General features: G+C 39.7%; 1 protein-coding gene across 6 annotated transcripts in view; it reads left to right on the forward strand.

The window, feature by feature from the left end:
• The first annotated feature begins 228 nt into the window (after window positions 1-228).
• The window catches only part of FHIT (fragile histidine triad), a 1,224,031-nt gene continuing 1,216,885 nt past the window's right edge, over window positions 229-7,374 (forward strand). For all 6 annotated transcript variants that reach the window (XM_012720560.1, XM_012720561.1, XM_012720559.1 and 3 more), the window contains exon 1: window positions 229-344. The gene's annotated coding sequence lies outside the window, so the exon portion shown is untranslated. The remainder of the gene's footprint in view (window positions 345-7,374) is intronic.

The raw sequence follows: 7,374 nt of genomic DNA on the forward strand, positions 1-7,374 counted from the left end.
CAAAATTCCTTTCTAAAGGTACCCTTGCCTTTGCTTGTCTCCTGTGACGACAGGGTTTCCCGCCTCCGAAAGGGGTTAAGTCACAATGGATCCTGATTGGCCCAGTATAGGTGCATGCTTTACGCCTATTGGCTCTAGCACTGGTCCATTTTTGAGTCCTGCCCCTTCCCCCCGTGGGGCCGTATGGGAATTGTAGTTGCCGCTTAGCTAGGTCTTGTCTCGGGACTTTTGCCCTCCTTTCCGTTCCCTCAGGCAGCCACCCACTGGGCGCAAGCCTTGGCGCTTCTCCTGCCCCGCGCTCCCTCCCTCTGCCTTTCACTTTCCAGCTGCCAAGATCTTGGAAGGTAGGGGCGGGGGTGTCAAGCCCAAGTCGAACAGTTTTTCTGGGACGCGGGTTTGGGTTTCCACAAGTGTCTGGTCAGCACCGTGGCTGTCCATTGGGGCGGGAACGGGGCCAGCCCAGCTTGTCTGGAGGTGGGGTTTTCCAGGAGGACCCTCCTACCCCCGAGACATTTCAGGGTTCTTCCTCGAGCATCTACCGTAACCTGCCCCCAACATTTCAGTTTATAAGTGGGTAAACTGAGGCATGAGGTAAATAAAGCCTGTTTTCAGGGACTCCCTAGCTCCCGGCCCTGGTGAGAGCTAGTAAACTGGCACTGGTTGGCATTGAATGGTTTGTCGTTTCCATAAGGAAGTAGCAGAAACCTCTGCTCGAACAGGCTTGTATTAAACATCCAGCTCTGGGTTTCCCCTAAAAGGGGTTGGACACGTGCGTTGACTGGAAGCAAAGTAGGACTCTGGAAAGGCAGAATTTGGGGAAGAATTTTACATTTAGCATTTTAAAAACACACAAAACCATTGAATTCTCTATGATGGGAGAATTTATCAGCAGTCTGGGAATTACATCAATTTTATGGCTTAATATTGCTTCGTACAAAAATGAGGTGTTTTAAAAGGATATACCCACGTGGAGGGTCGGGGGGAGAGGGGAGGAAAGAGGCAAGTTAATGGAACTACAGCAGAATTTGGGGCTTCCTCTCTAAGATAAAAATTTTATGACTGCCTTGTGACTGTGGACGCACAGTGCTTAGCTGAGAAAAACCGAGCTTAAGCCGACTGAAATGAGATAATGCTTGTGAAAGTGACACTTGCAAACTCTCTGCTGTTAATACAACTGTGATCATTATTATTCTTTAAGAAACGTACTGCACACCAGCAGAACATACGCCCACTGGCTGTTTTAGAAAGGTTCTGACAAGTACTGGGTCCGGGAATATCAGGAGCAAGCGGCCCCTCCACACCAGTTAAACCGCGTTCACCAAGATCTTGTTTCAGACAGCACTTCACTACCAGCGGCCTGAGCAGCAGAGGGTTCTGGGAGTTGCAGTCCAGCTTCCCGTTTCCTACTACTCCGCCTCCTAGTCTGTCAGTGGGCAACACGAGCTGTTTCTTGGGAGATGATGTCTCTCCTTCCAGTTCATCTACCGAAGGGCCCCTTTCCTCGGAACTACAGTTTCCATGTGGCTTTGCGTTCTTCGCTGCCTGCTTCTGTTTGCACATACCGAGAGTTGCGATGATAGAGATGTTTAGTAAAAATGCCTTTGCTGTTATCGTCGATGATTTTATGTGTTGTGCTTGGCGTTAGAGAGGGGGTTATTTGTGTATGCTGGAAAACATCAGATCGTATTAGAAATGTGCATAGCTAACACTTGACAGTTTGCAGAGCATGTGCACATTATCTGCTTTAGTAATTGCTATCTCCCTTGTGGATGAGGAAAGAACTTGAGGTGATTTGTCCAGTCACACATCTGGTAATAAAATTTGATATATATTTTAATAAGTAAATATATATCACAGTTAGTTGTTTTCTTTTAACTCAGTGTTCACAAATGCTTTTTGAGAAAGAAGCATAAACATGTAAAGTTTCCATATACATGTTAACTTACCTGGTGAATAGCAGTGCTGGGATTGTAACCCAGTCCTGTTGACAGTCTGTTTAGAAAATGACTACCTCAGAGAGCTAGAGGACCCACAAACTTTTTGTTGCTTCTTAACATTAACGTTGCAAAAGCCACAAACTTTTTGTTGCTTCTTAACATTAACGTTGCAAAAGCCTAACATTAACGATGCAAATCTAAGGAAAGGTTTGGAACAGTTCCTGGCATATAGCCAAGTTTTCAGAGCTGATTCCTATAGATAGATTTATAACACCTTTATTTTAGAGATGAAGAAACTGGCCCATATGGTAAAGGTATTTATTTGCCCAAGTCTTGCAGTTGGTTTGTATCAGAGATGAGACTAGACCCAAGACCATATTTCCAAGTCCATGATATTTTTCCTTCTCTCAGTAGTCAGCACACACAAGCACCACAAGAGAAGCTGTTTAGAAATGATTTCTTCTACTTTTCTTTTTTTAAAGCTTTATTTATTTATTTATGCATATAGAACTGGGATACAGGCCAGACATGCAGGGGCAGTGAGAGGATTCACAAGAGACAGAGTGGGGAGCAGAACAGGCCAACTAAGTACACTGCTGAGGGGAGCAGCAAGCTGCTCAGGAGAGGTCCTGCTGGGCCATGTGGATCACTTCCTGGGCAGGGATCAAATTCATGCTTCTTAGTGCTGTGCTTTAACCCTCCGTCCCACGAGGGAGGGCCTGATTTCTACTTTTAAGGCCACAAACCAGGATGAATGCTGTATAAGGTCTGTTGTTAATGTTGTAATGGTTTGTTAATCAAGTAAAGGTTTTACTAGCATCTTTGTATGCTCATCTCTGTTTAGGTGCAGGAGCCATGTGAATGAAAAGTAACTAATTTAGCACTGGAAGGAGCTACTGAATCTAATCTAATGCTTTCATTTAATAAATGAGGTCTCATAATGCTGTCTATGACCTTTTAGGCTCATGAATATTTTTGGTTTTTGTGTGTGTGTGTGTTTGTCCTTCTATTCTTACTCCTGTGACTGTTTGGCGGGGTGCTTTAGGATATGTTTCTGTGGTCACATCCTTTATATATATATATACGACTTTCAGTGTCTTCTATTTTTAGGAAATACTGTTATTTTAGTTCCCCATGTTCCCTCTCTTTTGTTCTTTTCAGACACATTCACATACATTAACATACAGCCTTCTAGAATGGAGTATCAGAAATGATCATGTTATTTGAATTATAGGAAACTTTTGTTTGAGAAGACTTATTGCCCTTTCAATTATGTATTCACTGAAAATAAATCAGGTAACTCATCACTTGCATGTGAAAAATTATTTTTTACATAATTAGATAATAAAGTAATGGTTTTGTGAATTACTGTTTAAACATTCCTAAGGGAATCATTATAGCACATATTCTTATCACTCCAGGCCCCCACTAGTACTCTCCTAATTGAAGGCTGATCATTCAGCTTCTAGCTTAGGGCCTGACCACTATAGACACTGAAAAAAGTAATTGTGGAATTGCATTTACAAGCACTCCTGAGTTCTGTTCCTGCATCTTTTTCTTGAGTTTCAGTTTTCTCTTTTAATATAGAAATGTAGCTTTGAAATATAAGGTGTACCAGATTACTTTCCTTTCGATGTCTACATAGCAGAGCCTTTGAAGTGATCCTCCATGGGCTGTTTCTTTGGGAATGTCTGTGTCTGTGATTTCTCAGATGAAAAAGTAATACAGATAACAAAATAGTAGTAAAATGAGGTATGTGGTAATCTAAAGGTCTACAATTTAAATCTCATACTCGCCCACTGGGCAGGTTACTTAGTCCTTGGTTCCATTTTTTTAAAAAAAAAATAGGATGATAAGCATTTCTCCCTCATAAAGTGTTTGATAAAGATTTACTAAGGTAGTATATTTATATCTTTGAGCATGCCACCAGGCACTCAGTAGCTTGTATTCAATAGATGAATATAGTTCTTATTTTTATTATTAGTGTAAACTTGATGTAGGTATCATCTATTTTTATCTTTCTCCACTGCTTGTATGGAAGACCTACATTACTACCTGTTTGCACTAACTGAAACAAATATGAAGAGGCTTTTCACTTGAATCTTAAAGATGAAAAGCAAAAATAGCATTCAGCATTTATTTTGTAACAGCTGTTATCAAGGGAGCTTGATCCCTGAGAGTGAGAGCGGCCCTGCCGAACTCCTTCCATGGGTGCTACATGGTGTAGGCTATTACTGCTTTTGCTATTTGTTAGTGCTGTTTTAGGATTTATGTGGTATTTGTTTTGGTATGACTTGGTAGATTTAGGGCAGGAAGACTGAACATACTAAAAAAAAGAAGTGAAAAGTGCTTTTTCAGTTTTAGGCAATTTGGTAGACCAAATGTTTCCTAGGAATGCCCTACTTTTGGATTGTGGGGGAAAACTAGTGTATGAAAATATATCATCTTTACTCAGCATTTAAACTCAAAGCAGATACATTTTTTAATAAAGGGATTTGGCATTTCTTTTTCTTCGAGCAGCAAGCTTTGCCTTCACATTTAAAATATGACGTTACCGACGACTTGTGATAACCCATCTTGTTAGCAGTGACATTCTCTAGTGTGGGCAGAGAGATAGTGAAGCTCTTGGCTCTGCACCGTCTGCTGAGAAGTCCCTGATCTATGTTTCTACTGATATATTAATTCTTGGGTGGAAAAATAGCCTGCTTCTGTCAGTGGGGCATTTGTCCACTTCTAGAAAGGATAGGGTCTATTCTAGGAGTCTCAGGGTTATAAAGTGAAGCAATTGTCATCCAACTAGTGAGTAATTCCAGAACAATGGTCATGTGGACTTGCAGTGTGTCTTTTAAAGATGACAACTTCAATGGTCGTGAGGTTACTGATAATGAGGTTAGTTATGGAAAAGGGATGATGCATGGTGAGGGAAGAAGGAAACAGGAATGTGGATCACAGAAAGAACAAAGAGCAGTGGGTAAAAGCGATAGCTGATGTCTTCACTCTCCCAAATGTCAATCCATTTATGTTGATCTTAGATCTATGCCAGGCTCTTACTGCATTAGTATGTGCTAGAAATACAGCTGTGAATGTGACTTATCTCAAGGTGGTCTTCGTGGTTGTTAAGTTGGGGAAGAACTTAAAGGAATAAAGGGAGGATGAGAGAAGGGAGAGAGTTTTGGGGATTGATAAGCAGAAAGAAGATCTCTGTGCCTGGGGTTTAAAAATTAATGGACTGGGGACTTAGAAGAGGAGTTAGAGGCTGGCATCAGAGATATTATAAAGTCTAATTTTATATATTATAAAAGAATTTTGGACTTTGTTCCAAATGCATTTATGAAAAGTGTTTAACAGTTTTCAGTGAGGGAAATGAAATTATTGAATTTGCTTTTTTAAAAGTATGACTGCCACATGAATGATGAAATTGGGAGAGGCAGTCATTGATGTGGGAAAATCAGGGAGTTTTGCATCTTTAAATTTTGTGTGCTTATGATTTTCCTGTTTACCTTAAATGTGAGTTCCGATTCAATAGACCTGGAATGACAGAGATTTAGTTCAAGCAGTCTTATGCTGCTGAGCTTCCAATAGCAAGTATTTAAGGAAACTTTTGAGTCTTCTAGGTAGTAGCTGATGGTAGTTAAGAGAGTACATGACTTGGATTCCAATTTTGATTTTACCACTTACTTGCTGTGTGATTTTGGGAAAAGTGTCCCAATCTCTCTGAGCCTCACTGTCTTTATTATCTATGAAAGGCTATACTTTCTGTTATGTTTTAAGTTTTCTGTGAGGTAATCATTGAACATAGGTAACACAACAATTGGCACTCAGTAAATTGTAGCTTTGATTTTACTTATTGTTATCAACAGAAATCACAAATTCTATCTATTTTATTATGTATTTATCTTATCTTGAGTACTAGGGGAATAGCTTTTAATTCTGGAATTTCATCAATCCTCTGTAAAAATATGAGTAATATGGACAAATAGATATATTTCTCCCATGCAAATGAGTCTCTCTAAATGTAATGGGAAAAAAATCTGTACTCATTTTGTCATCTTATATTTGATTAAACTAGAAATCTGAGGCATTTGACTCCTGGTATAAATTTATATAATCCAGTTATTTTGCTTTCTTTGCAAATATTTATCATATTTGGATTGCCTTCCAGTGAGCTTCAACCCTCACTGCAAGTTAGGGTCCCATTCAGATCAATCATGCAGGGAGTCAGGCTTTGTTATTTTCATTATTATGTTTCCCAGGTGATTCCGAATTGTATTTAGGATTGAGAAACCCTGATTCTAAGATGAAATGAATTAGATACACTCTAATAGGTGAAAGGTTGGATGAGGAATGAGATGTTAGAAATTAGCATTTTTAAGGCTTTTGGAGTAAGGAGATGGATTGGATAATCCTTAATGCAGAGGTCACCTGGAATTTGATGAAATAACTGTACATTTGTTCTGGAATATCTTTGAGGTTAGTTAGCAGGGATTACCATGTCTTTCTAGCTGTGCTCACCAAAGTCAGTATTGTCCTTAATGTTGAGTTTTAGGTGATGTTTTCCTTCTTGGTATTTTTTTTAAAAGATTTATTTATTTATTTATGCATATAAAGCTGGTGTACAGGCCAGAGGTGCAGGAGTGGTGAAAGGATTCACCAGAGATTCAGGAAGTACACTTCTGAGGGGAGTGGGCAAGACAGGAGAGGTGTACTGTGCCACATGGAAGTGGCACTGAAGTGGCTGTAGCTAGCTTGCAGTGTTGCTCCCTAACCCTTTGCACCACCAGGGAGGGCCTTGTTTTTTTTTTGTTTTTTTTTTTTTTTCATTTGATTCCTCATAGTTCAAAAACAAAATCAAAGAAGTTACTACCCTGTTGAAGAGAAACAGAGTACTCACTTTTGTTAATTGTGGCAGTGTTATAGAAAAATGAAACTGTGTTGGTCTGTCATCCTTCCATTTTCCTGTTTCAGCTTTCCCCCTGTTTTTATTTATCTTGCAAGAATAGTGGGACTTAACATAAAATTAAGTAACTAGAATGAAACAATGGCACAAAAATACTCAAACCCAACTTAAAGGAGGAAACTTCCTTCAATAGGCTGGAATAAAAATGGTTATAGAAAAGGAACCAAGGTGTACCATTAGTAGTTAAATGAACAACATTTCGAAGTGGGGTGGGTGGTGGTGGTGGTCAATTCTGTGGCAGTTCTGGATCCAAATTTGAATTATGCCATGATTGAGTAGAAAGAAACCTATCAGATCTGTGAGTTTGCATTTTTCTATAACTTCCCCCAATTGCCTAAATATTGGCCAAATCTTTCTCTCAGTATTGGAGGACTGATTTGAGCCTTATCTCCAGTTGCTTTGCCAGGTAACCTTGGAATAAGCTATGTTTTCCCTAGAAGAGGAATTAGAGGCTGGCATCAGAGATATTATAAAGTCTAA

This window comes from Condylura cristata, unplaced genomic scaffold, assembly GCF_000260355.1.
Source record: "Condylura cristata isolate star-nosed mole 26May11 unplaced genomic scaffold, ConCri1.0 scaffold00004, whole genome shotgun sequence".
Lineage (NCBI taxonomy): Eukaryota > Metazoa > Chordata > Mammalia > Eulipotyphla > Talpidae > Condylura > Condylura cristata.